The sequence below is a fragment of the Leptinotarsa decemlineata genome, unplaced genomic scaffold, assembly GCF_025532065.1.
Source record: "Leptinotarsa decemlineata unplaced genomic scaffold, Ldec_3_MD MMD2_tig00004307_RagTag_RagTag, whole genome shotgun sequence".
Lineage (NCBI taxonomy): Eukaryota > Metazoa > Arthropoda > Insecta > Coleoptera > Chrysomelidae > Leptinotarsa > Leptinotarsa decemlineata.
This window is the reverse complement of record NW_027412606.1, coordinates 7900889-7928215: the sequence shown is the minus strand read 5'-3', so window position 1 is coordinate 7928215 and position 27327 is coordinate 7900889. Positions and strand designations below refer to the sequence as shown.

The 27327-nt window shown below is 34.2% G+C and overlaps 1 protein-coding gene across 5 annotated transcripts in view; it reads right to left on the bottom strand.

Annotated features, from left to right (window-relative positions):
* Positions 1-27327, bottom strand: part of DopEcR (G-protein coupled receptor DopEcR) — a 133270-nt gene that overhangs the window by 96246 nt on the left and 9697 nt on the right. The window contains exon 1 of one of the 5 annotated variants that reach the window (XM_074178905.1): positions 23585-23772. The exons of the other annotated variants lie outside the window; for them this stretch is intronic. The gene's annotated coding sequence lies outside the window, so the exon portion shown is untranslated. Of the gene's footprint in view, positions 1-23584; positions 23773-27327 lie in introns of those variants that run through there. 5 annotated transcript variants of the gene reach the window in all.

Sequence of the window (27327 nt, the reverse complement as noted above, 5' to 3'; positions counted from 1 at the left end):
CACCAGCTGTATCTTATAAGGTTTTACACCCAAATCCTTTCGCAAAATTTCCTACGTAATAGAGGCCCAGTTGCTGCGAACGGCGGCGAATCGACATTTCACGGTCATCATGAACACTGGCGGATACAGCCGCAATATTTTCTACGGTCCTCACTCTACGTATGCGTGTTGGTGGTTCAATGTCCAATAATATAAACTGGGTTCGAAATTCAAACACAAGTTTCTGAATAGCTCCCTCAGTAGGCCGACGAAACTGCCCATAAATTGGAAGAAGTGCACGATGCACTTTCGTCACCGAACATGAATTTTTATAATGAAATTCAATAATTTTCACCGTTTGTTTGAAGGTGATTGACAATGTTTCGGCAATGCGAACATTCAATGGCCTCTTAGTTTCACCAATATAGGATTTTCCGCACTCACAGGGTATCCGGTAAATGCAATTCTTGGAATCGCAGTCCGCGTTTGGGGGCCTGGTTTTCGTGAGGCTGCTACGGATAGTGTTACCGGATCTGAAACAGGTTCTAACGTTGTACTTGGAACCAATTCTTCTTATCCTCTCCGATAATCCTCTAATGTAGGGAAGTGCAAGCACTGGTTGTGACGGCTTCTCTTCCTTGCGAGGCTCCTGCTGTCATTGCCGAGCACAAGAAGCACATACAGCGAGGAGAAACCAGCAAATCAGGAATAGCAGACCATGTTTGGACCCATCAACACAACATCGAGTGGTCCCAAGCTGAGATCTTGCACAGAGAGGAACATTGGTTCAGGAGAAAATTTAAGGAAGCCGCATACATGTTGTCCAACAACGTATTCAGCCAGGCCAGCGTAGATATACGAAACATATGGAAACCCATCATCAAACGAAAAATGACCAACTCCCGCCAAAACGGTCATCTCTCACGGAATCAGTGAAGCGGAAAATGGAAAGTAGAGAGAGTGAAAGTATTTCAACGGCCTATAAAATAGTCATCTCTCGGAGGAATCAGTCCAGTCATCACCCGAAGACGATTGTAGATACCAACAATCGAAACGTCGTGAACTAACGTGACTTGGAATCTCTACACTTTTTATTTTTATTATTTTCTTTTTTCACTCCTTTAATTTTTATTTATTCAATTATTATATTTTTACTTGTAGGTTATTTCACTATCATTTCATTTCAGGTTCATTGTTGCTTAATATAATTGTTATTTTCAACTATTCTTTTTTAATTATCCTTTTTTACTTGTTTCAGGGATTTCAAATCATTTTATATAGTAGACAATGGAAGTCCGAACTAGTGAAATTCAATAATTTTCAAGCGTTGTTCATTCGTAAGTCGATTCATGGTTAAATTATAGACCAAACTGGACATGTTTGACAATGACACAAGAAACGATTCACGCGTGATCTGTCAAAAACAGTGTTGCCAAAAAGATACTAGCAAAATAATCACTCATTATCAGCGTGAGCTGACATAGTTGATACACGAAAATAACGAGGTTTCTCTTGATCAGATTCCTGTTTCAAATATTCGGAAACGAATCAGTGAAAATATAAAGTATTTCTTGATAGATGTATGCTCCGTAATGTAATACGTATTTTAAAAACGTTTTACCTAGAGTTCGATTATATTAGTCAACACGGTTTGAAATCGCCCCGACAGAAACGTGAAGCAGAATAATTCTGTTCTACATGTTTAGGTTAGGTTACTTTGAAGTGTTTCAGAAAACTGATATAGAAAACAGGCTATATCGATATCTACACTTCTTTTTCACGCCACTAGAATAATTCTTCGGGTATTTTCATCTTCCACAATCTGAACAATATGAAAATTATAATGAAGAAGAAAAAAGATGTTTCATTCATCTTTGATTTGTATTTAATAATTTGCCTGTGAAAAAAGGTAAGAAATTATACAGATACTGATTTAAACGTTTCGAAGGCTAAAATCGTAAGAAATCTAAGTATATTAGCAATTTTCTGGTTGATACTCTCCATTTCCAAACTTCCTCGGAAGATGTCAAAGGAGTTTCGAAATCTGTTCGAGAAAATTCAGAAATGATCAGAGTCAGCGAAAAAAAATGCTGATATAATTAGATTTTTTCCAAATCTGAAAGCAGATTCAGATTTTAGCTTCATAAACTCTAGTATATGAGGATCTGTGGTTTGATAGGCAAAATTATCAAACAGGACAAGTTGCCGATAAATAAAATATTCCTCTTTGTGAAAAATACTTTGAACTTATGCAGTTACTTATTGGGAAAAGTATAAAGTTTGCACTTCCTACAAGTGTATAAATTTCTGCAATTTTCAGATTATGGAAGGGTAAGATACCCAAAGAAGGTCCATAAAAAGTTCTGATTCCTTCCACAAAATAGGACTTTCGTTCAATTTTTTTTCTATTTCTGAATTCTCTACTAGATAAATGCAGCCTAGGAATAAGAATAAACCCTCGGAAGCGCTAAAAATGTTGTCATTTATAAGAGTCTACGTTAGCAGTATACAACAGGGGTTGTATTTCAAACAAAAAATTAAGATATCTTCCAAAATTAATAAATTGCAGAACATAACTCAGTATCAAAAATTTGCCTACACAATCTGTTCGTGTGCGCCGATAGAGTAACTAGTGATGAATAATAAGATGAAGAAAACTCAAGTCAACCAGGAAAAAATCAATCATTACTCCGGATGGAGAAAGTAGACGAGAAAAATGGAAAAATAAGAAAAAGAGCTGAGTTTTGAAAATATAATGGAAGAAATCGATATGTGATGGAATCGGCCGATACTTTATTGTGAGGTTTTTACCAGTTTCACAAAAACTCAACATGTGTTTCGCTATACAATAACTTTTTCAAGTGTTTCTTTAGGAATCAAATCAAAACGGTTAGAATAGATGAGACACACATTGAAAAGTTAATCAACGGAAGTGAAACAGCAACAAGATGACTCCAGTGCAATGAAAAAGTCCGAACACATGAACACTCGATAATACTTGAAATAAAACAATGGAAAAAATGAAGAAACAGAAATATATATGTATATGCAAGCTGGAAGCCGTATTCCATAATTATTACTTATGAGAGAGCAACTCTAAGTGTACTCTCCGGGAAATCTACAAAATCAGAACTTGAATCTCCTAAAAGAGCGTGCAGGGAGACTAGGTAAAAATGATTCAAACCATTCCTTGGATGTGACCACAAGTTCCCGAATCTATACGATACGGAAATGTTGCATTATGCAGGCAAGGGTTGCAAACTCAGTTATGTAAAATCCTTGGAAATTCATGAACCCAAGCATTGCAGATGTAATCTACTAATTAACCAAATTGACCTAGTCTACTCGCCGATTTTCAGATTAGGATAATGTCACACTTAGACAAAATTCAAGTTATAAAGTCATTGAGGACCGTCTGTTATTACCGACACTCCATATAAAATTGTGTCTGGAAATGTCTCGTTTCGGAGATACGGGGTGTTGAAATTGATTTATTTTTTTTCAAAATAACTTTTGCAAAAAATAAGTTATTCGCACGAAGTTTAGTACTCGGGGTTTTTTGATGTTGGAAATCAAAATTTTGTAATAATTTTTATATAGAATCTACAGGTCGCTGGGTATGATGTCATTATTTATTTAAAATTGCCCTAACTTTTTTGACAGGCCTTCCTTCCCTTCATGAAAAAACCTAATTTCTAAATCTTTTCTAAGTAGAAAATGTACACTTTCTCAATAACGCTGAAGGTGATCGTTTTCGAGATATTTACAATTTTCTTTATCGATGCATATGGTTTTCATTAGAATTATTTGAGTATGTTTGTTGTTTTATTTGAATATTCATATTTCAATTTCCCTTGGTTTTCATGAGAACAAAACGGGAGCCATCCCAAGGAACTATTCAATAAATGAAGCCTTTCTCACACTCAGTGCTCCTACGTGAACATCTGCCGGTGCTTTATGCACATACCATTTCGATTTTTTCAAATAAAACTGTGTATGACAACATTCAAAATTTATCTGAAGGTATCACTCAACACCTCGTTCTATTTAGGATTTCAGGAGTTTTTCCCTTCTAGAGGATTCATGTAATTTATTTACAGCTTTTTCAACTTAACAGAGCAAAAGTTCCAATTATAGAGTCACACAGAAATTACAAGATTCATCGTTACATTCAAAGAGTTGAGTTAGATTAAACTAAAGATAATTATTTACAAATAGAAATAAAAATACATTCACCCTATCTAGTGCATAGTATGTTTCTACAAGAAACTCTTACTTTTGAAAGGGGTAAGTGAAATAGGTCAACAGAGGAAAAAGTGGAATTTTATATTTGTTGCATACGTGATATTGGAGAGTTTAAGAAATGATTACTACTTGTTGGAGACAACTTGAAGAAATCACCATTGCGCATGGAATAAACATTTGCCTTGAACCATCTTTGCCAAATTCTGAATCGATTTTATTGTTCAACAATTTACTAAGAAAAATGACGTAGGCAATTTTCCGTCTGGTTTCTAGTTCGTCAATTTTATATATTTTTAGGCTAGAAGTATATGGAAGAAAACTTTGATTTAACCTGAATTTGAAGTTTGGGAAGCTGTTTTAAACCTGTTCTATTCTATTCATATATTTTTGATGAAAAGGAATCCACACTATTATTGCATACTCAAGGTGGCTTCGAACAATGGAAATATATGAGTATACAGGTTTCGGAGTTTTCAAAATCTTTACAGTTTCTGACTAAGAAGCCAAGATTTCTCAGTGCTTTTTCAACTACGTAGTCAATATGGTTTTCAAAAGACAATTTTTGATCAAGAATAATGCCTAGATCCCTTATTTGTTGAACTTTTTTCAGAGGTGAACCGTCTATCTCGTAAATGTGATCAACATTCTGCTTTTTTCGAGAAAATGTTATAGAAGAGCATTTATTAAGATTGAGATGTAACTTACTGGAATTACAATAATCAGATAAACTTTGGATGTCTTATTGGAGAAGTACTTGTTGTAATTTCTGCTCTATCGAAAAATAAATTTTCAAATCATCGGCGTATAACAGATAATGAATATGTTGGAATCACGAACCAATGTCATTAATAAAAATTGAGAACATCAGCGTTCCCAGGTGTGATCCCTGTGGGACACCGGAAGTTACTCTAGGAATTTCAGATATATTATCATAAAGTTTCACAATCTGATACCTATTACGTAGGAAGGATGAAATCCACCTCAGCAGACTGCCATGCACACTGAAATTCTCCAACTTGATGAGCAAGGTACTGTGGTGGACCTTGTCAAAAGCCTTAGAAAAATCTGTGTACACGGCATCCACCTGAACGTTATCCTCCATATATACCAACGTTCCTTGTACTAACGGCAGGAGCCCAGTCACACAAGAGCGCTGACTATAAAACCCGTGTTGAATTTGTTAGGCGACATTTTGCCATGAAATAAAGTTCGTCTGTTATTATTCTCTGGAATAGTTCTCCAAATATACATAGAAGTGATATCTCTCTATAATTTTCAATAATCACACTCTGATTTCCACTTTTATATACTGCAACCATATTGGCTAATTTTCAATTTTTAGGAAATATTCCCGTTTTCAGTGAGTGATTATGTACAATGGCTCGATTAGTGACTTCACACATGACTTTATGAAAATAGGAGGGATATTATCGGGGCCACATTGTCAAGTTTTTGAATTTGTTGCCTTATTTTCTCTTTACTTATTGAGTCAATGTAGATTGTTCTATATGCCAAATTTAAATCTAGGGTGATATTTGATGGAGATAGTTTATTCAAACCGAAAATAATTTATTAATAAAACAACGATAAGAATAAAATGAAAACAACAATAAAAATTAATTGGCGCTCCGGGGCGACTTCATTGATTCCAGTGGCGCATTTGCTTTTTCAGCTGCAGAAAAACCCGGAAAAACCTGCAGCACCACATCATCTGAAGATCTTGATCTAACAATATCCTCTCTTATAAAACAAAATGTGGGGTGTCTCCAGAAGCTCTAATAAATTCAATGCATCGCCAGAACACTTCGTGACACGACGATCGTCAAACTCAAACCAGTCCGTTTCGTCTTTGACCAAGGCGTAATAATGACCAAATTCAACGCCAGAACCACAGTGAACAATGACTGCATGAGTATTATAAAAGTGGTCTGCTAGGTTGAAATGTTCATCTATTTCGAACCTTCCAAAGAGTTTCTTGCTTCCGTTAGAGGTTGAGTCTTGTTTGAAAATCATCAGTGTTATTATTAGATTGACTGGTGCCTCAGCTATACTTGTTTCTTTATAACAGTCAGTTAGTTTGGCGCATATTTGACAATACAGTCGATCATCACCTGTTAAAAATTCCATTTTCAGATGATTTAACAATAAGCTTTGCACGGACTGGTTATTAGTCATATTAGGAAAAGCTAGATGAAGTTCCAGAAATTCACATAAGTTTCCGGTACTTCTTGAACATTTACCACAAAGTGAACAAGTGTGGATTTTTCCAGCAAAAGATTTACAAACACAAGACGAGATGGGCAGTACGGAATCATTGAGTTCATAGCGGTCAGGAGTATCGATTTTGCTATTGATTTGCTCACGAAGAGTATTCAACAAGAGCCCCAAGAATTCGGAACAATTCTCTTGTTGTCCTAACGAGTATCTAGTGGATTTCAAAGGCTCCAGGAAATCGGTTGGAGAGAAAGATGATACCTTCTTACGAAACTGCAGCTGCATGAGTTTGTTGGATAAGTAGGAAACATTCCCGTTCTCGTTCATTATTAAAACTTCGTTCTTGAAATTTTTCGTCATAAACAACACTTGTAAAATGCTATTCATGTAGCAAGTGTTTCCTACCAATCCAACTTTCTTCTCTAGATTTTCAGGACAACTATCTACTGGTTCGTAAGGAAAAACATGTTCGACAAAATCTCCATAAGAACCATTTCTCAAGCTGCGATCGATCCTTCCAAGTGAAGAAGGGATCGATTCGGCTCTTGCTTCATGAAGCTCTTCCACTGAAAGGGAACCAGTTTTACGAGGACTGCAACTCATATTTGGAGAGCAAGAATGACCTGAGTCCACTGACCGCACTGAAAAAGAAGAAGTTGGATCAATCACTTGTGAATTAACCTTGATAGGAGACTGATGAATATCCACATATCTCGGCTTGTTTCGAAGAGGTTTCAGTTCCGTACTGAAATTAGGGCAATGCATGATCTCATCAAAATTATGTGAAGGAGGAATAGTTCCAAGTACTGAAGCAGCATTGCCACGTTGAATAGCAATACCAATTCTTTCTATCAGAAAAGAGGTGAAACGGTGATCTTTCGTTGCTTAGCCTATTCTCCTTCCAAGTTCATGAACGAATAACAGAGACTCCGGGCCATAAACACCAAAAGTTTCAACCGCTACTGGATGAAACAGATAGTTGTTTCCAAGATTTTGGTATTTTTTTCTTTTCAATTTCTCGCCAGACAATGCTGCAGTTCCAGAAAACTTGGAACTTTCGGCTAGATGAGAAGCCGCGACTGTGTCAACACAAGTGAAGTCCCATGGATGTAGTATTATCACTTTCGTAAACTGAGGAGAAAAATTCAGAGAAGCCGTTGCAGATATCCTGAGAATTTTCGAGTTTTTGTCCATTCAGTTACATACTCAATGGTATTCTTTGTTTATTTTTTTGTTAGAAATATATGACCAGAATTTCTTCACATTCGTCGCCATATCATTTTCTAGATTATTAATGGATTCTGAGTAATCTAAATTGATTTGTTTCTTAATCTCTTTACGTAACATTGAAAAGTTCAAGTAATCTTCTTCGTTTTTGTATGTTTTTCATTTTTTGTGCAGTTCAGGTTTTTTTTAATCGGTTTCTTTATATTATACGAAAACCAGATTGGATAGTTTTTGTTTATCATTTTAGATTGTACGTGTCTCGTAATAATTCCATCAATTTCGTTATAAAAAAGGCCAACCACGACATCAACATTAGCGTTATTCAAGAAAGAATACCAGTCAATATTTCCAATTTTCTCGTTTCCTGCGAGAACAATATCAGGAATTTCTGAATTTATTTCCAAAGCAGGATGGTGGAATCAAAAACTGGCCTACAGAGTGTCCCCCTTCAAAATAAGCTCGACGTGTTTATGCATATCTTAAGATTTTCTATAGGGGCTAAAATATAGATGGTGGTACGTTTTCCATTTGACACACTGTATGCTATGTAGTATTACCATGAATGATATATTTTTCAATTCCATAACGAATGTTTTGAGTACAAACTGAATAGGAAGAAGTGGTTTTTGTGTAAGTCAATGTGGAAATGTTTGTTTTGAAAGGGCTTCTCTATTCAGTTTGTAAAAGAGGAAAACTTCTGTGCAACACATCTTTGCAAAAGAATTCATTTTGAACACATTTGCACACATTTTTCGTATCAAAATGGAAAAGTAGAACACTAAAAAACGTTTTCCTACACACTGATCTCTTCTAAAAAATATCCCTTATTCAATTTGAGAATCAACTATTCCTAAAAATCCTGCTTCATTGGAACAGCTCACTTTCTGATCAATTTCTCTGATCAAATTGACAATTTAAAACGTGTTTCGAGCTCAGAATAGCTAAAGTCGGGCAATTTGTTTCCAGAATAGGAAACTCTAAACACTGTGACCTTTAGCCGTGACAGGATACTATGAAATAGTGTAGGGTTAGTCAGGACTGGTGAGCTTGGATAATCTAATCTATTTTCTTGACATCTGATGCACGACGTGCTTACCAGACCACTTTTTCATGAAGCGATCTGGTTAACAATATCGATTATAGTATCTAATTCTTGCTGAAGTTGATGTACGAGTATATTGAATCTGATTGCAAATTGAAGGCGACAAAAACACACGCATTTCTTGCACAAGACAAGTACCTACACCTTAAGAATGCTAGATTTTTATGTAAATGACATTTTATTTTATATCAATGCTCTTCCAGTTATCACGTTGTGTAGTTTTTCTGTGACTGATATCTCTTGTATCTCAATTCCATAACGAACAGATCTAATGAAAAATGTATTTTTTGTGTAATTCAGTATTCATATGGAAGTGGTTGTTCACTTGAATGTTTACTTGAAACTGAAAAACTAATCAATACAGTTCATAATATGATTTTCACTAAAAAAGGGTTTTACAAAAATCGCGACACGTGTTTTGCTATACAATAGCTTATTCAAGCATAAACGGAGAGTTACTGCTAAATTACACCATTTTATACTCTAACCCATTACCTATTCGTCTACCTGAATAATAAATCTACCTGAAAAGGTCAGATATAAATTCATTAACAATATCAATATATTTTTCCAAAGTATACCTGTAAATATACCTACCCAACTATTATTTTTACCTGCAAATGAACAAATTCAATAACGGCGAATTTTTCAATTCAGTTTCATGGCTAATAAGATGTTGAGTGTTTTTGAATTTGTTTATTTCCAAACTCTCGAACAGGTTAAGTGTCAAACCTTTCTTCTGGAAATGGAGGGGTTTGTATTCATGGTTGAACTCATGTCCCTCTGAGATTAAATGACTGGTATATGTGGAATTTATTTTTTCATTCTGAAAACTATATTCGTGTTCCTTTATGCGGGCTCTGAACGTTCTTCCCGTTTGTCCTATATAAAATATCGGATATGACCCACACGATAATTTATACACTCCTGATTTTTCTGAAACAGAACTTTCATCTTTGTTATTTTTAATGTGCAGGCTAAGTTGTTGTTGGTTTGGAAAGCATTATTTACACCTTTGCTGTGCAGAAAATCTGAAATATTTGTGGTGGGTTGGCCTAAGTAGGTTAAGGTTCTATAACTTTTATCCTCTTGTCTTCGGATTTGGATGAACTTCTTTCAAAGCTTGCCTTCATAACTTTTTTGATAATAAAGAATGTATCAGACCGCTATCGTAATCATTGTTGATGGCTATTCACTTTATTATATTCAGTTCTTTATTGAAATTCTGACAAGGGCACATTTATCAGTCTGTGGATCATACTGTTGAAAGCTGCTGTCTTATGCTGATATGGGTGAAAGGACGAATTATGAATGATAATATATGTATGTGCCAGTTTACGATAAATTGAAAAATTACGTTCGTTGTTAACTTTTGTTAATGTCAACTCCAAAAAATTTATAGAGTCGTCCTGTTCCATCTCCACTGTGAATGTGATAGAAGGGTGAAGAGAATTGATGAACTTCAAAAAGTTAGTTAACTGTCTGTTTGTTCCTGTGAAATATACCAAGATATCATCCACATATCTATACCAATACACAAAACTTCTTACCAGTGGCTTAGTGTGTATTCTTCTTTCCAAATCGTCCATGAAAACCTCTGCCAGAATAGGACTAAGTGGGTTTCCCATTGTGAGACCTTTGCAGGATGAGTAAAACGTTTCATTGAATTGGAAGTAATTCTGTGACAAACACACCGTAAGCAAGTCTAATATTTCATTTTTCGCTACTGGATTGATAGAGTTTTTGTCCAATAGATTCTCCACCAAAGTAATTGTTTCATTTGGAGGGATACTGGGATACAGATTCTTTACATCGAATGAAATCAATTTGGCATTATCCGGGAGTGTAATATCTTGAAATTTATTGATATGAATTCCTCAAACTGAATTTTGATTTGAAATTGGTGTGGTTTTGAATTATTGCAATGAGTTTTTCCGATATTTTAACTGAAGGAGCTGTGACGAAAGAAACTTCCGGTCTTATCGGGTAGTTATATCTCTGTGTAATTTAATCAACAAATACAATTTAGGTGGTTGTGGGTTCATGACTAACGATCGGAATTTTTCTTTTTCACCCATGACGCAATAAATATTTTTCACTTGACTTCTTTCTGATATAAATGGGGTTGGAAAGAAGAATACACAGTAACCCACTGGTAAGAAGTTTTGTATTGGTATAGACATGTGGATGATATCCTGGTATGTTTCACGGGAACGAACAGACAGTTGACAATCTTTTTGAAGTTCATCAATTCTCTCCACCCTTCTATCACATTCACAATGGAGATAGAACAGGACGACTCTATGAATTTTTTGGACTTGACAATAACAAAAGTTAACAACAAACATAATTTTTCAATTTGTCCTAAACCGGCACATACAGATATTATCATTCAAAATTCGTCCACTTACCCATATCACCACAAGGTAGCAGCTTTCAACAGTATGATCCACAGACTGATAAATGTGCCCTTATCAGAAGCGAATTTCAGTAAAGTAAAAAAAGAATCGGCCAGTTCTATTCAATTACTTGAAACTAGTTGTTTCGGGAGGGATTTGTCTTCCAGTTTATACCTGAAAGGCAATGCTTTGCATGATCAACAAATCTTTGTAGATAGTTAATTTGAAAGTAATTGTTTATCAATTTTTTTCCAAAATTACCAACATATTTTTGTATACGTGACTCACGGTCGATGGTAGGTTAGACGTTTCTGGAAAACACAAAGCATGATTTATCTGAAAATTTCACCTCTCACATTTCTTCACCTGTTCTATCGATCTAAAATATTTTCAGCATTGCGGCGTTGACACCTCCATCAAAAAGTCCTAGAAACTTATTTTTTTTGAAAGGAACACCCCGTATGTTGATACATTTTTGGAATCGCTCAGGTATTTTAATATTTTTTTGTTAATAATATCCTATACCTATCTCTATCTGTTTCCGAGATAAAAAATAGATCGTGCTAAATATGGTCCAAAACATAGCCTTAATTGAAATCAAGTACATCAGTACTCTCAATTCATGAAAAGTTGATATTTTGATGATAATTTGGACAAACTCGATATATTCGAATAACACCAAGAAATCGACTCCATATCAGACAGGGCGTGCTAAAACTACTATTATTTCCATTGTGCATAAAAGTAGTCAAAAGTTCATCATTTCAAATAAAACCCCCTGTATATTACTCGGTAAATTGAAAGATGGTGAAAAATGCTTCAAGATGAAATATCATGTCCCTATACCTAAATCGTCAAGTTTTCTCAATAAAGTCGCTTCTTCTAGAAACATTTTTTTTTTAGAATTTGAATTTAGGTAGCAGTGGAATTATCAAGCTTATAGCAGTTCAGTTACTTTTATAATTTACAAAGAGTTATCGACGGTGTTTCGAATCAACTTCCAAAATGAATGCAAATATCGATTATTCAAACAAAGTTCTTATGGAATTATTTATTATACACATGAACAAAGTGATCAAATAATTGTCAGAACCTGTAAAAAATTCAACCAAATGTATCCTGAATTAACACCAATGAACGAGAGGAAGTTTGTAAGGTTACAAAATAATTTCCTTAACTATGGTTCAAAGTTTCCGGGGAACAACTGTACCAAAAATCAATAATTTCTAGGTAAAAAGTAAGATTTTGTGGGCTGAAACATGTGAAAGTACAGACAATAACAGAATAGGATGAATCAAAATAACAAAATTGTAAAAAATATCACATTTTCACAATAAATGCTGAAAATGTTGTCCATTACATTCTAAACACTTCAAAATGTTTTTTTGTACGCGACTTGTGGTTGCTTTTATAATTTCCTGGGAATCCAGATCTTCAATACTCCGCACTATTCGCCGTCGCAATTCATCTTTGATAAGCACTGGAGTACTGTATACCCTTTCTTTTAAAACACCCCATAAAAAAAGTCAAGTGGCGTGAGATCGGGTGATCTCGGTGGCCAATCCCAACGCCCAAACCAACGATCGTCGAAGAGTTCGTCAAGTTTCCTGGAAACTTCCTGGGTGGAATGAGCTGGCGCTCCGTCCAGTTGATACCACGAATTCCTATATTCCTCTTAAGGCAAATTTTCAAGAATATCGGTTACAGTCGTCCTTAATATTTGGAGATATCTCTCTGCATTCAGAGTGTCTTCATAAATAAAAAAGCTAATACAGAAAACATTCAGGTCAAATTTTTAGTGAAAACCCATTTCTTTTGTAACATGAGGATTGTGATCAGCCCAAAAATGTTTATTCCTTCTATTGAAAATACCATCTCTCGTGAATTTTGATTCGTCGTTCCAAATAATTTTTGACAAAAATTCCCGATCTTCCTGTGTATGAATCAAAAGGGATTCACAAAAATGCATTCTACGTTCGAAGTCTTCTACTTTTAGAGCTTGAACTTTGGTAAATTTATACGGATGCGTTCCGTGATTTTTCAAAATTCGTTGTACTGAAGCATGTGATACACCTAAATCTTTTTCTGCACTGCGAATGGAAGCTTCTGGATATGCATAAAAATATGGCAAAACGTTAACAGTATTGTCCTCATTTGAAGTAACAGGATTTGGTAATGTTGAAGGCGCTTTTAACATCGAGCCATAGTTAAGGAAATTATTGGTGTTGATTCAGGATACATTTGGTTGAATTTTCTACAAGTTCTGACAATGATTTGATCACACTGTCCGTGTATAATAAATAATTTCATAAGAACTTCGTTTGAATAATCAATATTTGCATTCATTTTTGGCGATTTTTTGAAACACCGTCAATAACCATTTATCAATTACTTATAAAAGTCACCAAACTGTCATAAGCTTGATATTTCCACGGCTACCTAGAAATCAAATTCTTTAAAAATTATTTTTTGTACAACTGTTATTGAAAACTCATTGATAGAAACACTTTAATCAGAACACCTACCAAAAAATCATTTAGAAAAGTTCACACATGCAGTTCGTGCTATTGGTAATATTAAATCCCTGTGAAGTTACTGACGACAACGAAGTAGTATTCAGTCCAATTGTAGAAAGTCCTTCATGACTAACCAATAATCCTCCTTAAAATAACGTGAGTTGGCGTATGTAGTTGTAACATGCGTTGTAATCCAAAGATCGTGTGTTCAAATCCCATGGACCCTATAATTTTTGTTATTATCAGCAGTAACGTTATACAAAAGAATTTGCATGATACATTTGTTGAAAGTGATTTTATTCTGCTCGTGAGGTTGCTCTACTTGCTGACGCTCGTTTTGCAATAATCCCCACTCACAAAATAAAATGCCACTTTCAACACTTGTAGGTAAAACGTGAATAACTATTTTTCCATAAAAACGGCTTTATTAAGAAAACTTGATGATTTAGGTATAGGGACATGATATATCATCTCGAAGCATTTTTCTTTCAATTTACCGAGTAAAATACAGGGGGTTTCATTTGAAAAAATGAACTTTTGACTACTTTTATGCACAATGGAAATAATAGTTATTTTAGCACGCCCTGTATGATATGGAGTCGATTTCTTGGTGTTATTTGAATATTTCGAATTTTTCCAAACTATCAACTTTTCACGAATTGAGAGTACTGATGTACTTAATTGCAATTAAGGCTATGTTTTGGACCATATTTAGCACAATTTATTTTTTATCTCGAAAACAGATAGAGATAAGTATATGACATTATCAACAAAAAAGTACTGAAATACTAGAGCAATTCCAAAAATGTATTAATATACGGGGTGTTCCATTTAAAAAAATACAATTGCTATTTTGATAGAAGTGGCGCCGCAATGCTGAAAATATTTTAGATCGATAGAACAGGTAAGGAAATGTGAGAGGTGAAATTTTCAGAAAAATCATGTTTTGCGTTTTCTAACGTAACCTTCCATCGACCGTGAGTCACGCTGTATAGAAGAAGAAGTAGAAAGCCAATATTCCTTTATATGTTTCCACACTTTGTATGTTGTAACAAAAGCATGGTAATCTAAATCCCCATGAAAGGAATGACAACATTATCGTGTCTCATAATGGATGCACAAAACGGTCGCCGAACAAAGACTAAATGAAATTTATCATGTTTGATTGAACGAACTATTTCATTGAACGGCTGAACTGGAATCCACCCGGATTGAGTTCGCTAATGGAAAAAGTTACGAAGGAGCGAGTGATAAATGGCATATTTTAAGAGGGGTTGAACGAAATTAGTTCCATGAAATTAATGGTAGTCAAAAACGAATCTGCTGGTTTTTCCGAATCCATTTTAATTTTTCAGACGTCAGGAGTATGGCGCCATCAATTTGAATTTATGATATTTCTCAGTTGATGAAAAGGGTTTCAATCATCCATTCTGTCTGTTCTGTTCAGTTAACCACCTATGGCACCCCTACGAACGACAACCCTCAGAAGTCGAAACTTTTGCGAGCTAAGAATTAAAGAGGTCTTACCTTTTAACGTGTGATTCCTATCACTGGTTGGACGATAGTAAGTAAAAATTGGTCGTTCAGAGTAGGGCTTGAAACACCGACCAATACGGTAGTCAATTCGAGTGGGTGAACAAAGCACCCACGTCGAACCGGCTCCATTCAATGAAATATATCCCTACAAAGTATCTTGCTACATCCTTTCATGACATCAATTTCTACAATGGTGAATGTTCCTCCTGACGAAAATCAAATAGTTTTCTTAAAAAAGCTCTAAAACAACGCATTTTAAATTTATCATTTCAACCTTTTTCTTTAAAAAATTATTGAAATACTTGAAGAAGAGGAATGAAATAATGCATTCAACATTCAAAGGGATTCGTTCCTATTTCACCATTTGGCAACATCGGTTGTAGGTAATAAAGGACAATGAATCTGTTACCTGTATGAGACAAACAAAGATGACATATTTCAGAGGCGTGCTGTTCTGTTTACTTATGTTCACATGACGCATGTTCTGTTTACTTATGTTCACAGGTAACAGATTCATTGAATCTGTTACCTGTATGAGGCGAACAAAGACGATAAATTTCAGAGGCGTGCTGTTCTGTTTACTTATGTTCCGAGTTCCGAAACATTCTGTGATATATGCCATTTTGTGCACCTAACCTATCTTCCTCTATATACATAAATAACAAAATAACTGTTGTTTATGTGGATTGTGGAGGTGGTATCTAACTATAATTTATATTTTGCCTTAATTGTTGATTTATAAAGATAATTTTCCTTCTTTAAAGTAGAATATCTAGATACGTATAAATTATTTCAACTTGATATAGGCGCTGTTGCCAATATGTGAATTAGAAACAAATCCCTATAAAAAATAAAAACCCAACATTTGAAACATCAATTTGAATACTTTTCGAAGTGAATTTGTAAAACTCATGAATTAAACTCAATTTTATTTCGTTCAAACTTGCATTTGCTGTAATAAAACCCGAATTGAGCAACATTTCCCATTGGATAACTAATTTGGTGAATTATTTCAAAAGTATACAGTAACAAACTTACTCGTATGTTTTGTATTTCCATGAAGTATGAACAGTTTAAAAACGTATTTTTTATGTATTTATATATTCGGTATACAAACAAAAAATCCACTACAGTATCCACATAATATAATCAATATTAAATTAGAAGTAACCTATAATACACATGTACATAGTGTCTGAAATAAAGAAATAATTGGAATTGAATACAATAACAAAAAAACTGATTAATGGTTATTGACTAAATCTATATATTTATAAAAGAAAATGGTGTTGGTTACACTATTTATAACTCAAGAACGGATGAACCGATTTGGCTGAAAATTGGTGGAGAGGTAGCTTAGAACAAGGAGAGGGACATAGGATACTTTTCATCCCGTTCGACCGCGTTTCCGTGAAGTCACCAAGAAATCACTATAAAACGTGATATAGCAAAAACGCATCTGACATGGAATAACAAAAAAAGGTAAATGACAGCTAAACGTAATTTTGTCAATGGTTAAGTATGGTAAAAAATTTGACAATTATAAAAATGACTTCGAATCATCATTAACAATGCCGCGACCAAGACGATCGAAACTTTCCCGACAAAGCCGTAATGCAAGAAGGATACGAAACATTGCGAATTAAATGACTGAAGAAGCACAATGAATTGCCCGTGAAGAGCGCCGCGTTAGTATTATAAAAAATTTATTGCTGTTCGTGGGTCCCACTAAAACTCGAGAACGGCTGGACCGATTTGGCTAATTTTGGTTTTGAATTATTTGTGGAAGTTCAGGGAAGGTTTAAAAGGTGAGTAAATGTGAAAAAAAAACAAAAGAACTCGAGAACGGCTGGCCCAATTTTTTATGATTTTTGTCTTTTTAGATTTGTCTTCGTCGGGAATAAAATAATAAGTATTGAAAAATGATATTTTATCAATAAAATAATAATAATAATAATAAAATAACTCAAGAACAGCCGAATCAATTTTTATGAATTTTTTTTTATTTGGTTTGTCTTCATTGGGAATAGGATGATATAGAATAATAAGTATTGAAATATAATATTTCATCAATGAAAATAATAATGATAATAATAATAAATGAACTCTAGAATAGCTGGACCAACTCGTTTGATTTTTGTGTTTTTGGATTTGTTTTCTTCGGGAATTGGATAATGATTATTGAAATATGATATGATGATAATAATAATGACAGAATTAGAGAACGTCTAAACCGATTTTTATGATTTTTCTGTTTTTCTTCTGGAATAGGATTATAAGCGTTGAAAAATAATATTTCATCAATGAAGCTGTTATAATAATAATAATGATAACAAAAATTGATAACTCAATACTTAATAATTTTTGGGAAAGTTTTTGGCTTTCTACTACTCCATCTTGATATATATGAAAGTAGCTGTTTCAGGAGGACTTTCTTTCAGTTTGTGTCTGGAAGTTACTTCTTTGCATGATCTACACGTCCATGTATAGAGTTACTTCCTTCCTTCCTTCGGAAGACTCCCTCATCCTTCTTTTTTTTTTGTATCAAGATGGAGTGGTAGAAAGCCAAAAACTTTCTTTCCCAAAAATTAACCACTCCCAAAAAATTTAACCCCTTCAATTCAAATAAGATTTCTCTTGGCTGGGATTGAATCAAATAGGTGAATGAATGTCATTACGATGTCATCGATGACATAAGCAGATCAAGCTTATTCCGTGACATTAAAAAATTGTAATTCATGAATGAAGTGTGTGTATTTTCTATAATGTTATCCAATTTGGTACTGAAGAGCCTTAGGGCAAGTGTCTTAAGGCGAAACATCGGTGTATGCCAGTGAGGGTGACAGTGTTCTATGTGAGTACAATTTATTACCATTCAATTATATTAGAACTCATGTGAATGATATCTGATTTTTATTACACAACGAATGCTTGAAATACAAACTGAGTAGAGGAAAGTATCTTCTGTATAATTCAGTGTTCATATGGAAGTATTTGTTTGGAAAGAATTTTTTCTTTCGTATAATTCAATATTTATATGAAAGTAGCTGTTTCAGGAGGACTTTCTTTCAGTTTGTGTCTGAAAGTTACTTATTTGCATGATCTACACATCCATGTATAGAGTTACTTCCTTCCTTTCTTTGGAAGACTCCCTCATCCTTCTTTTTTTGTATCAAGATGGACTAGTAAAAAGCCAAAAACTTTCTTTCCCAAAAATTAATCACTCCTAAAAAATATAATCCTTTCAATATTAATAATTTTTTACCTATCAATTTTGAAATCCCAAATTTGCTCATTGTTTGACTATTAGGCGGAACGACGTTCACCGGGTCCGCTAGTATATAAATGAATTATAACTAATAAAAATGAGTTTTCAATATTTTTTTGGCCGTGAGTAACGAAGTATTGAAAATATCGAATATTATTCAATTTAACGCATCGACATAGAGAAGAGTTATGACGAGTCATCCTAATTTCATTCAGGTTTGGAGACCAGCTCCCCTCCCTTTTTGGCTGATCATTGGCCTTGAGAGGGAAGAAGAGTTATGCGAACAGTTTGTTCTCTTGAAGGGTAATGGTTTATTACGTACCAAGTAGGATGAGAAGCCTAATACCCACGAGCGAAAAATTGTAAGCACGAGGCGTCAGCCGAGTGCGATAATTCGTGAGTAGACGTAATTGGCCTTATCCTCGTAGTGCGTACTATACTTTTTGTACGACTGGCCGTAGAAAAAAATGGTATAATATATTTGTTTGAGATCATGGCTTTCGATAATAAACTCATTCAGTCAGTCAGTCAGAATACAATTGAATGATTTGAAAATTGGTGACAATATTTCCGACAAATTACTTTATGAGGGATCATTTTTGTTATAATTATGTACATTTATAGTTACATTATTACAATTATTCAATGATATTCCGCCGTCGATGTGAAAGGAAGACGGTCTTATTCCTTTTTGTTGAGAATTTGAAATAGTGGGAATACAAATGTTTTCAAAACTATTCATGAGTACATTTTTGATGTGTTTCTCATGGATGCCATAGAATTATCAACATAACTTTCAGCTACGGTCTGACTTTTCCAGCCACCATGGCGCTTTAATGCCATTAGGTCACCCCCTCCATCAGCGAAGATGGCTGCAGATGATCTTCTGAAGCAGAGTCCAGTATGTGTTTCTGGATTTTCCAAATAGAAAAAATTGGCAATAATTTTTGGTTGGTCACCCAACTTATCAATTCTAACAACCTGACAAGTGCATTTCCCATTTTGATAATAAAAAAAAAGTATTGGTATTTGTCAGTTTAATTTTGTGAAAAGTCTTGCTGAAATCTATATAAAAAATGTCGATTTGAATTTTCCCATTCAGATTATCATATGAAAATTCAGAGTAACAGAACAGATTCGATTCAAGAAAGCAATTAAAAAAAAAACATGTTGCTCAGGTATAATTATGTTTTCAACTGAGTGGATTATACATTCATAAATAAAGAGTTCTGAAAGTTTTGGTATCGTTGATATTTTGCTTATAGCACGATCAATTTCTACATTATCTTTCCGTCCGTTTTTAAAAATGGGTATTACGTTTGCTACTTTCCAACTGACAGAAAAATATCCACAACGGAAAGTAATATTGAAAAAAATTGTTAGGGGTGTACATGAAGTATTGCAGGTTTTCGATCAGGTCCCGAGCCTTTATTAACATCTAATTCTAATAGACCTTGTTCGACTTGCTTTTTGCTTAAAATAGTTTGTTAGATCAAGATCTTCAGATGATGTGGTGCTGCAGGTTTTTCCGGGTTTTCCTGCAGCTGAAAAAGCAAATGCGCCACTGGAATCAATGAAGTCGCCCCGGAGCGCCAATTAATTTTTATTGTTGTATTTATTTTATTTTTATCGTTGTTTTAAGCAATATAAAAAGTTTGTGGTAAATTAGAATTATTATCCGTTTCAGTAAATTGGTTCACAGAAAATGTAGTTTGTTCGTCAACAAGAACGCTTTCGAAAAATTTTGAAAATAAATTTACTATCCCATGACCATTCTTTGCTTCATGATTATTCAACTGCATTTTGTTGGGAATCTTGCTGACCCAGTGCTTTTCAATTGATGAAAGGTTCCAAAAACGTTTGCCTCGAGATTTACAATGTAATTGTTGAAATCTTACTTTGTAGCAGGAGGGCCCACGTCATTGAGACATATTAGATTGCAAAGCTTAGATGATAAGAAGGAAAAAATGTAATATAATATATACCTTTTCATCGGTGTGGGAAGCGGCTATAGATTTTTGAATATGTAGAAAAATACTGTTGCATGGACATACTCGAGCGCGTCAGATATTGATAGCATCAATGTCCTACGTATTTTTAATAATGTTGGTATGTTAATCTGATCGTTTGCATGATGTGGGTGGTTTTACGTAAGGGTTAAAAGGGAAAAGAAAAAAAATTAAATCGAGAGCGTCAGATTTTCTAAGGGGGTGTTAAGTGCAACAAAAAAAAGCTCGCATTCAATAATCTGACGCTTTTGATCTGACGCAAACTCGCGGCCATTATTATAATGTGCAAAAAAATTCGCCATTTTGAAATACTCAAACGGGTCAGATTAAGATATATATGGTTCATCTTTATGTTTTAGACGTGGTGTCTCATAATCTGACGATTATCTAGAGAGATTCGCTTAATCTGACAAAAACAATATTAAAAAAATATTTTCAATGCATTGAATTTAATTAATTAAAAAACTCATGAAATAGCATGCAAATAAACAGGTATATGTTTTTTAAGAAGGATACTTGTATTTATAAGAAAATAATTGAAAAAAAATGCTCAAAAAAATTCAATTTTTCATAATCAATTGATTAATCAATGAAGAAAAGAGAAATGAAACTTTCTATTTTTTACCACTTTTATTTGTAACTAACGTTACTGCAATTTCGTCCTATAAGGACATTTTCAAACTTATATATTGTATTTCCTTATAGGACGAAACTGCAGTAACGTTAGTCACAAATAAAAGTGGTGAAAAACAGAAAGTTTAATTTCTCTTTTCTTCATTATCATTTTCTACCACGTAGTAATGGCTGCATCCATTAATTAATTGATTAATCAATCATCATCTTCATCTTCATCATGAACGAGTCTCTGTGATGGCGTCATGGCAACAGAATTCAGAGTGGGGACAGAGTGAGAGAGTAATATAGATAGAGAAAAAGTTGATAGAGAATAGAGGAATAGAAACTCGGAGAGGAAAATATAGGTATCACACAGCTGCACGCATTAAACTTTATTGACGAATTTTTGTTATTTCGGCTTCCAGTATTCGTCAGATTATATATTTTTCGTTATCCTTGAATTACTTCCTTCAAAATGAAAAATAAATTAGCTACGCTCGAGAATGTCGAAATAAACGTTATTTCTTCACAACTTTGATGCCCTCCCCTTTCTTTATATCACTCTCAAATTGTCAGATTACTGGAATATACACTTTTCAACAGGTAATTAACTCACCCTACCTCAATCTGACGCGCTCGAGAATTTCTGGTGATCAATTTCTTTTACTAATCTGAACCTTTATCCCTCACAGGCGGCATTATATATGAGGCTCATATTTGGTGGAGGTACTTAACCGGATACAAGGTATCCCTCTGTATAATAATCTGCCGCGCTTTAGTAAATCCCGAAATCCCCGCTTGGGCTCCCCTATTATTATAATTGCTCTTAATCTAGTGCGGAGGAGCTATAAAAACATAGAATTGATTTGAATTGTTTGAGTTTTTATACATTTTCCGTTTTTTGTGAAACTTACTTTTTCCTTTCATCACTTCAATATGACGGAAACTGTCTACTTTAAAAAAAATTGGAACGTTTGAAGGGTATGACATGATCAGTCTGGGTAGATTTGCTGTAAATATAAAAATGTAATTTGTTGTTAATTTCTGTTATAGTAACATTTTGAAAGTTTGATTTATTAGCTTTTTCAATTTCAAAAGTGAATTTGATTTTTGGATGTAACTTATTTAGGGATTCAAGAATATCATATGCAACATTGGAGTTGCCATCTATGAAACCCAGGCAATCATCCACATATCGGTATCAGCTGAGAATCTTATCAATTTTATCGATGATGAATGAGTTTTCAAAATGTCCCATAAAAATGTCGGCTAGGAGAGGTGAAAGGGGATTACCCATTGCCAGACCTTCAGGTTGATTGTAAAATTTATTGGTGAAAATGAAAAAATCTTGGGAAATGCAAAATTTTAGTGAAGTTAATATATCTGTTGTCGATTCAAATGTTACGTGTTCTGAAAGCAAGTTGGAAACTAAAGGTAGGGTTTTAAATTTGGGAACAGAGGTGAACAAGTTACTCACATCAAAGGATATCATGAGGGTATCCTTTGTAGTGCATCAAAAGTTGTTTCCACATGGTCGTATGGTCAATAAGGAGTAATATCTTGAATTTATGCGCTGCTTGCGAGAAGCAATCCGAAGAAAACGTCTGTTATTGCGAAAAAACAATCGCTTTTGCATTATTATAATACTCACTCGTTAATGCTTAATCGTAATTTTTTGGAAAAATACAGCACTGTTTTCACCAAATATAGCCCCCTACGACTTTTTCCTGTTTTCAAGATTGAAGATATCCAGGAAAGGACCGCGTTTAACAACGATTAAGTGATTTTCATCCTTTGTGGATAAATGTTTGAGTCCATTGGATCCAACTTTCTTTTGAATATTAATATGACTTTGGATTATTATCATTGAGTGATACTTTGAAAATTGTGTTACTATTTTTACGGAACATCCAAAGGGTATTGGTGTTTTGAGTATCTAGTTTTTTTTCACATATTTGTAACCGTATGATAGATATTCATTATACTGATATAGTGTCTCGAAAAATATCTATGTTCAAAACTTCAGTGGGCATATATTTATATGAGAACCTGATTAATTTTAGCTTCATGAAATTATACTATGGTGCTATTAATACGGTGACTTTGAAAATACGGTTCTTGAAATCTTTATTTACACTCAATACCCAATACTGATTTTTATCACTTTTATTTTTAACTAACGTTACTGCAGTTTCGTCCTATAAGGACATTTTCAAACCTATATATTGAACTAACAATGATTGATTACATTAATCCTTATATAACACCACCATAGGTAATAACAGAGGTACTTAGATTGACTGAGTACCTGAGTTTTGTTTACTAGTGATATTAATTTTACATGAAGTGGCATTATTGTGAAACTCACTCCCAAAATAATTATTGTTTCCAAAGTCTTCTAAGTAAAAGATCTTTTATATTCATTACAGTTGTATTCGAGGAGAAAATGTAATTTCATCGCTAATTCCACTCACCTGTTTACCTCAAAGTGAAGTATTATCAAGCGCGGAAAAATCCACTAGTATGTATTAAATCTCATAATTATCATCCTACATTTCTAGGTGTGCTAAATGTCACTTGAAAAGCTGATTCACTATCACAATAACATTTCAAAAATAATTCACAATTTGCACTGATGCACTCGTGCCTAGTAGACCGAGGAATAAGAACAGAACAGGTTGGTAAACAAATGCTGAAATTTAATTCTATTAAAAAATTCACGAAAATTGGACCGGTGCCATCAAGCGAAAGTGTGAACTGGATCTGAGTGGGATTTGTTTTGGGTCAATTGCACATCACTCAAAAAATGCAAATTTTCGTTCAAGAATACTTCGATTTTGTTTACGTTTTTTGATTCAATATTTTTTGCCTCGTCCTCAGGGAGTGAGTCACGATTCATCATCCAAGGTTAACTTTAATTCGGTGATTCATGAACGTTCAGAGGACAGTAACAACCAATCATTTATCTGAAATGCATTTCTTTTCCAACAGGACTTACCCAATTACAGGAAATGCTCACATCTCTAACTCCAGCACTACCTATTACAAAATATTACAAATACTGAAGTGAGAAATCAAACTGACGTGACGTCTGACATCAACATTATCGTATATGATTTTGTTATTACAGTGACTACAAAAATCTATGAAAAAAACTGAAGGTCCGTATCTGAAAAAATGAAATTGCTGATGGAATATAATGAACGAAACATCGCATTGTAAATTGGTTTATGTTCCCCCCCTTTTATTTTTTGAACGGGTTAACTTGAGAAATTGAAATTTGAGATAATGAAATTACCGCATGAATGCTTTATTTTGACGTGAAATTGACAACTGAAACTTCCAAGATGGCGACTGGGCGCCATCTAAGAAAAAAAATTTAATGGAAAGGGGTGTCTTGTGACACATCATTTTGAAGTTTCTGACAAATACTTCATAACCCTAGAATATGAAGTCAATATCTTCACATACTACAAAATGAAGACAAACACATAAATATCGATATTTCTAAAAATATTCCTTTTTATTTGCCATATATCAATTCCAACAACCCGATAAGGTTTGTTTAGTTATTTTTTGTTTATAAAAACTCACTTAGAAAAGTACCACGTCAACAATGTTCAAAATGGTCAATTCTCGTCCATTGGAAAAAAAATTGAAGCGATTTTCATTTACGGTGCGACGCATAACTTTCACGAGACCAAAAGGATTTTTAATGAACGTTTTTCTAATCGTTCTATCTGTAGAAAATATTTGAGAGAATTTGTATCCAAATTCACAACTACCGGTAGTGTACATAACAAAAAGTCCCCAGGTCATCCGTCCATTCCGGAAGAACAGCAAGTGCAAATTAGTGAGATGGTAGTAAATCCTGAGCAGTCTACTTATTTCGTCGCGAATTTTTGTGAAGTGTCTCCTTCTACTGTGTGGAGACTTCTGAAGGGGAATAGGTACCATCCATACAAAATTAAAATGGTACACCAATTAACTGAAGATTACCCTGATCGAAGAACAGAATTCTGCGAAATATTGATGAAAACCATTGCAAGGCATCCTACCTATCTCCACAATATATGTTTTAGTGACGAATGTACTTTTTTTTTCAAACGGCAATGTTCACAGACAAAATTGCCGTTATTGAAGTGACACCAAACCTCACATTTTCCGGGAAACACATACCCAATACCTAGAAAAAATTAACGTTTGGGCAGGATTATTAGGAAACCAAATTGTAGGACCTCTATTTATTGATCAAAATTCAACGGGGGAACTATATTTGAATATGCTGGAAACTACTGTGGATATTGTATTCCAACAAAATGGAGCACAACCACATTACTCCAGACGAGTACGAAACTATTTGGATTGGCCGTCGAGGTCCTACAGAATGGCCAGCCCGCTCGCCAGATTTGACACTTTTGGACTTTTATCATAGGGTTATTTGAAGCAAAAGATGTACGAAACTGAACCTGCTTCAATATTGGATATACTCATATTATGTATTCAGGCAATTCAGTGTGAGAAACTTCAAGGTTGCCAAAGAGAGTGTGTGTTCGGCGAGTCTTGGCCTCAATATAAAGGAGAAGTCTCTTAGTGACCTGTCCACCTTTCTGGAAAGAACAGCATTGACGATGACCTAGGAAGACAACTCATAGGGAGTATGCACAATGGGTCACATTTGGCCTGAGTGCTGTGAATCTACACTCACTCTCCCTACTCTTCAGATACCAGAGATCCCCAAAAAGTAAATTTCTATATCGAATATTAACATTATGTTCACATCATTATTTCGAGCTGAAAATTGTATGGTGGAAGACTCAAACTTCCACAAGTTTCAACTTTTGAGGGTTGTTGTTCGTATAGAAATGACAGCTGGTTGATGGAGAAACCTATTTCGACACCATTCTTCATCCTCTTTTCAAACCGATAGTTATCATGCATACTCGTTTTCATGTATTATAAGTAGGAAACGATGTGAAACGATATATTTAGCTAAATTCCTGCGTGTTCTAGACAATGCAATTACATTAAATTGCCAGCCTTATCCCATATGACTAATAGTTCTATCTAAACACATTCAGCACTCCTACGGTTCTAACAGAATGGGTCAGGAATAATCATTTCATTTACACTTATATCATACTACCTTTTATAATTTTCAGCGTCAGTTGAACATGTCAGTAAAATGATGTTCGATGTTAATTTACCTTTTTGGGAATACCAAACATAAAACTAACATTTATTTGAATTGAATCAACATATCACCACCCCTTTGCATCTAGTATGCATTCCTGAGCAGACGGATAAAATCACATACCTATTGAAATCAATATTAGCACTTAGTACAGTTGAAGTTGAAAATAAAATAATAATTTTGCATTGAAAAAATCCAGGACGAGGATTTGAGGATCCTGGTGGAGACAGGCCCTTCACAAACGGAGCGCGGGATAGCGGAAGACTTTAATTCCCATGCGGTTTTTGATGGTTCAAAATGTTACTTTTTAACGCAACCAAAACGATCATTTTTGGATCGTTTCATTAGATTTACCTAACTATTACATAAGGACACATTGTAAAATTAATTTGAGACTAGTAGATAAGGCAATTGCGAAATTAATTTTATACAGTGCATTTCTTTGATGTCCTTCCCTTTTTCGTTTTTGAACGGGTCAAAGAAAAAAAATTGAAATTTGGGATATTGAAATTAATGCATGAATATTTTATTTTGAAGTAAAATTGACTGATGACACATCATTGTCTTGTGACACATGATTTTGAAGCTATTGACGAATTCTCCACAACCCTAGAATATGAATTCAATATCTTCACCTACTACAAAATGGCGGAACATTTGATAATTTCCTGAAGACGAACACGTTAATTTCGATATGCCTAGAAATATTCTTTTTTATCTGCCATATGGCAATTCCAACAACCCGATAAGGTTTGTCAAGTTAGTTTTTGTTCATAAAAACAACAAAAAATGTAAGTACGACAATGCACATCATTGTTCAGTTAGAATATTATCATTTATTTTTCGGTTTTGCCAATATCCAGAAAAAATTTATGTTTGGGCAGGAATATTGGGAAACCATATTATAGCACCTCTATTTATTGATCAAAATTCAACAGGGGAACTGTATTTGAATATGCTGGAAACTACTGTTGACCCTCCCATCACTGAAATCGTTAGAGCGAATCCTAATGAATTCGATAT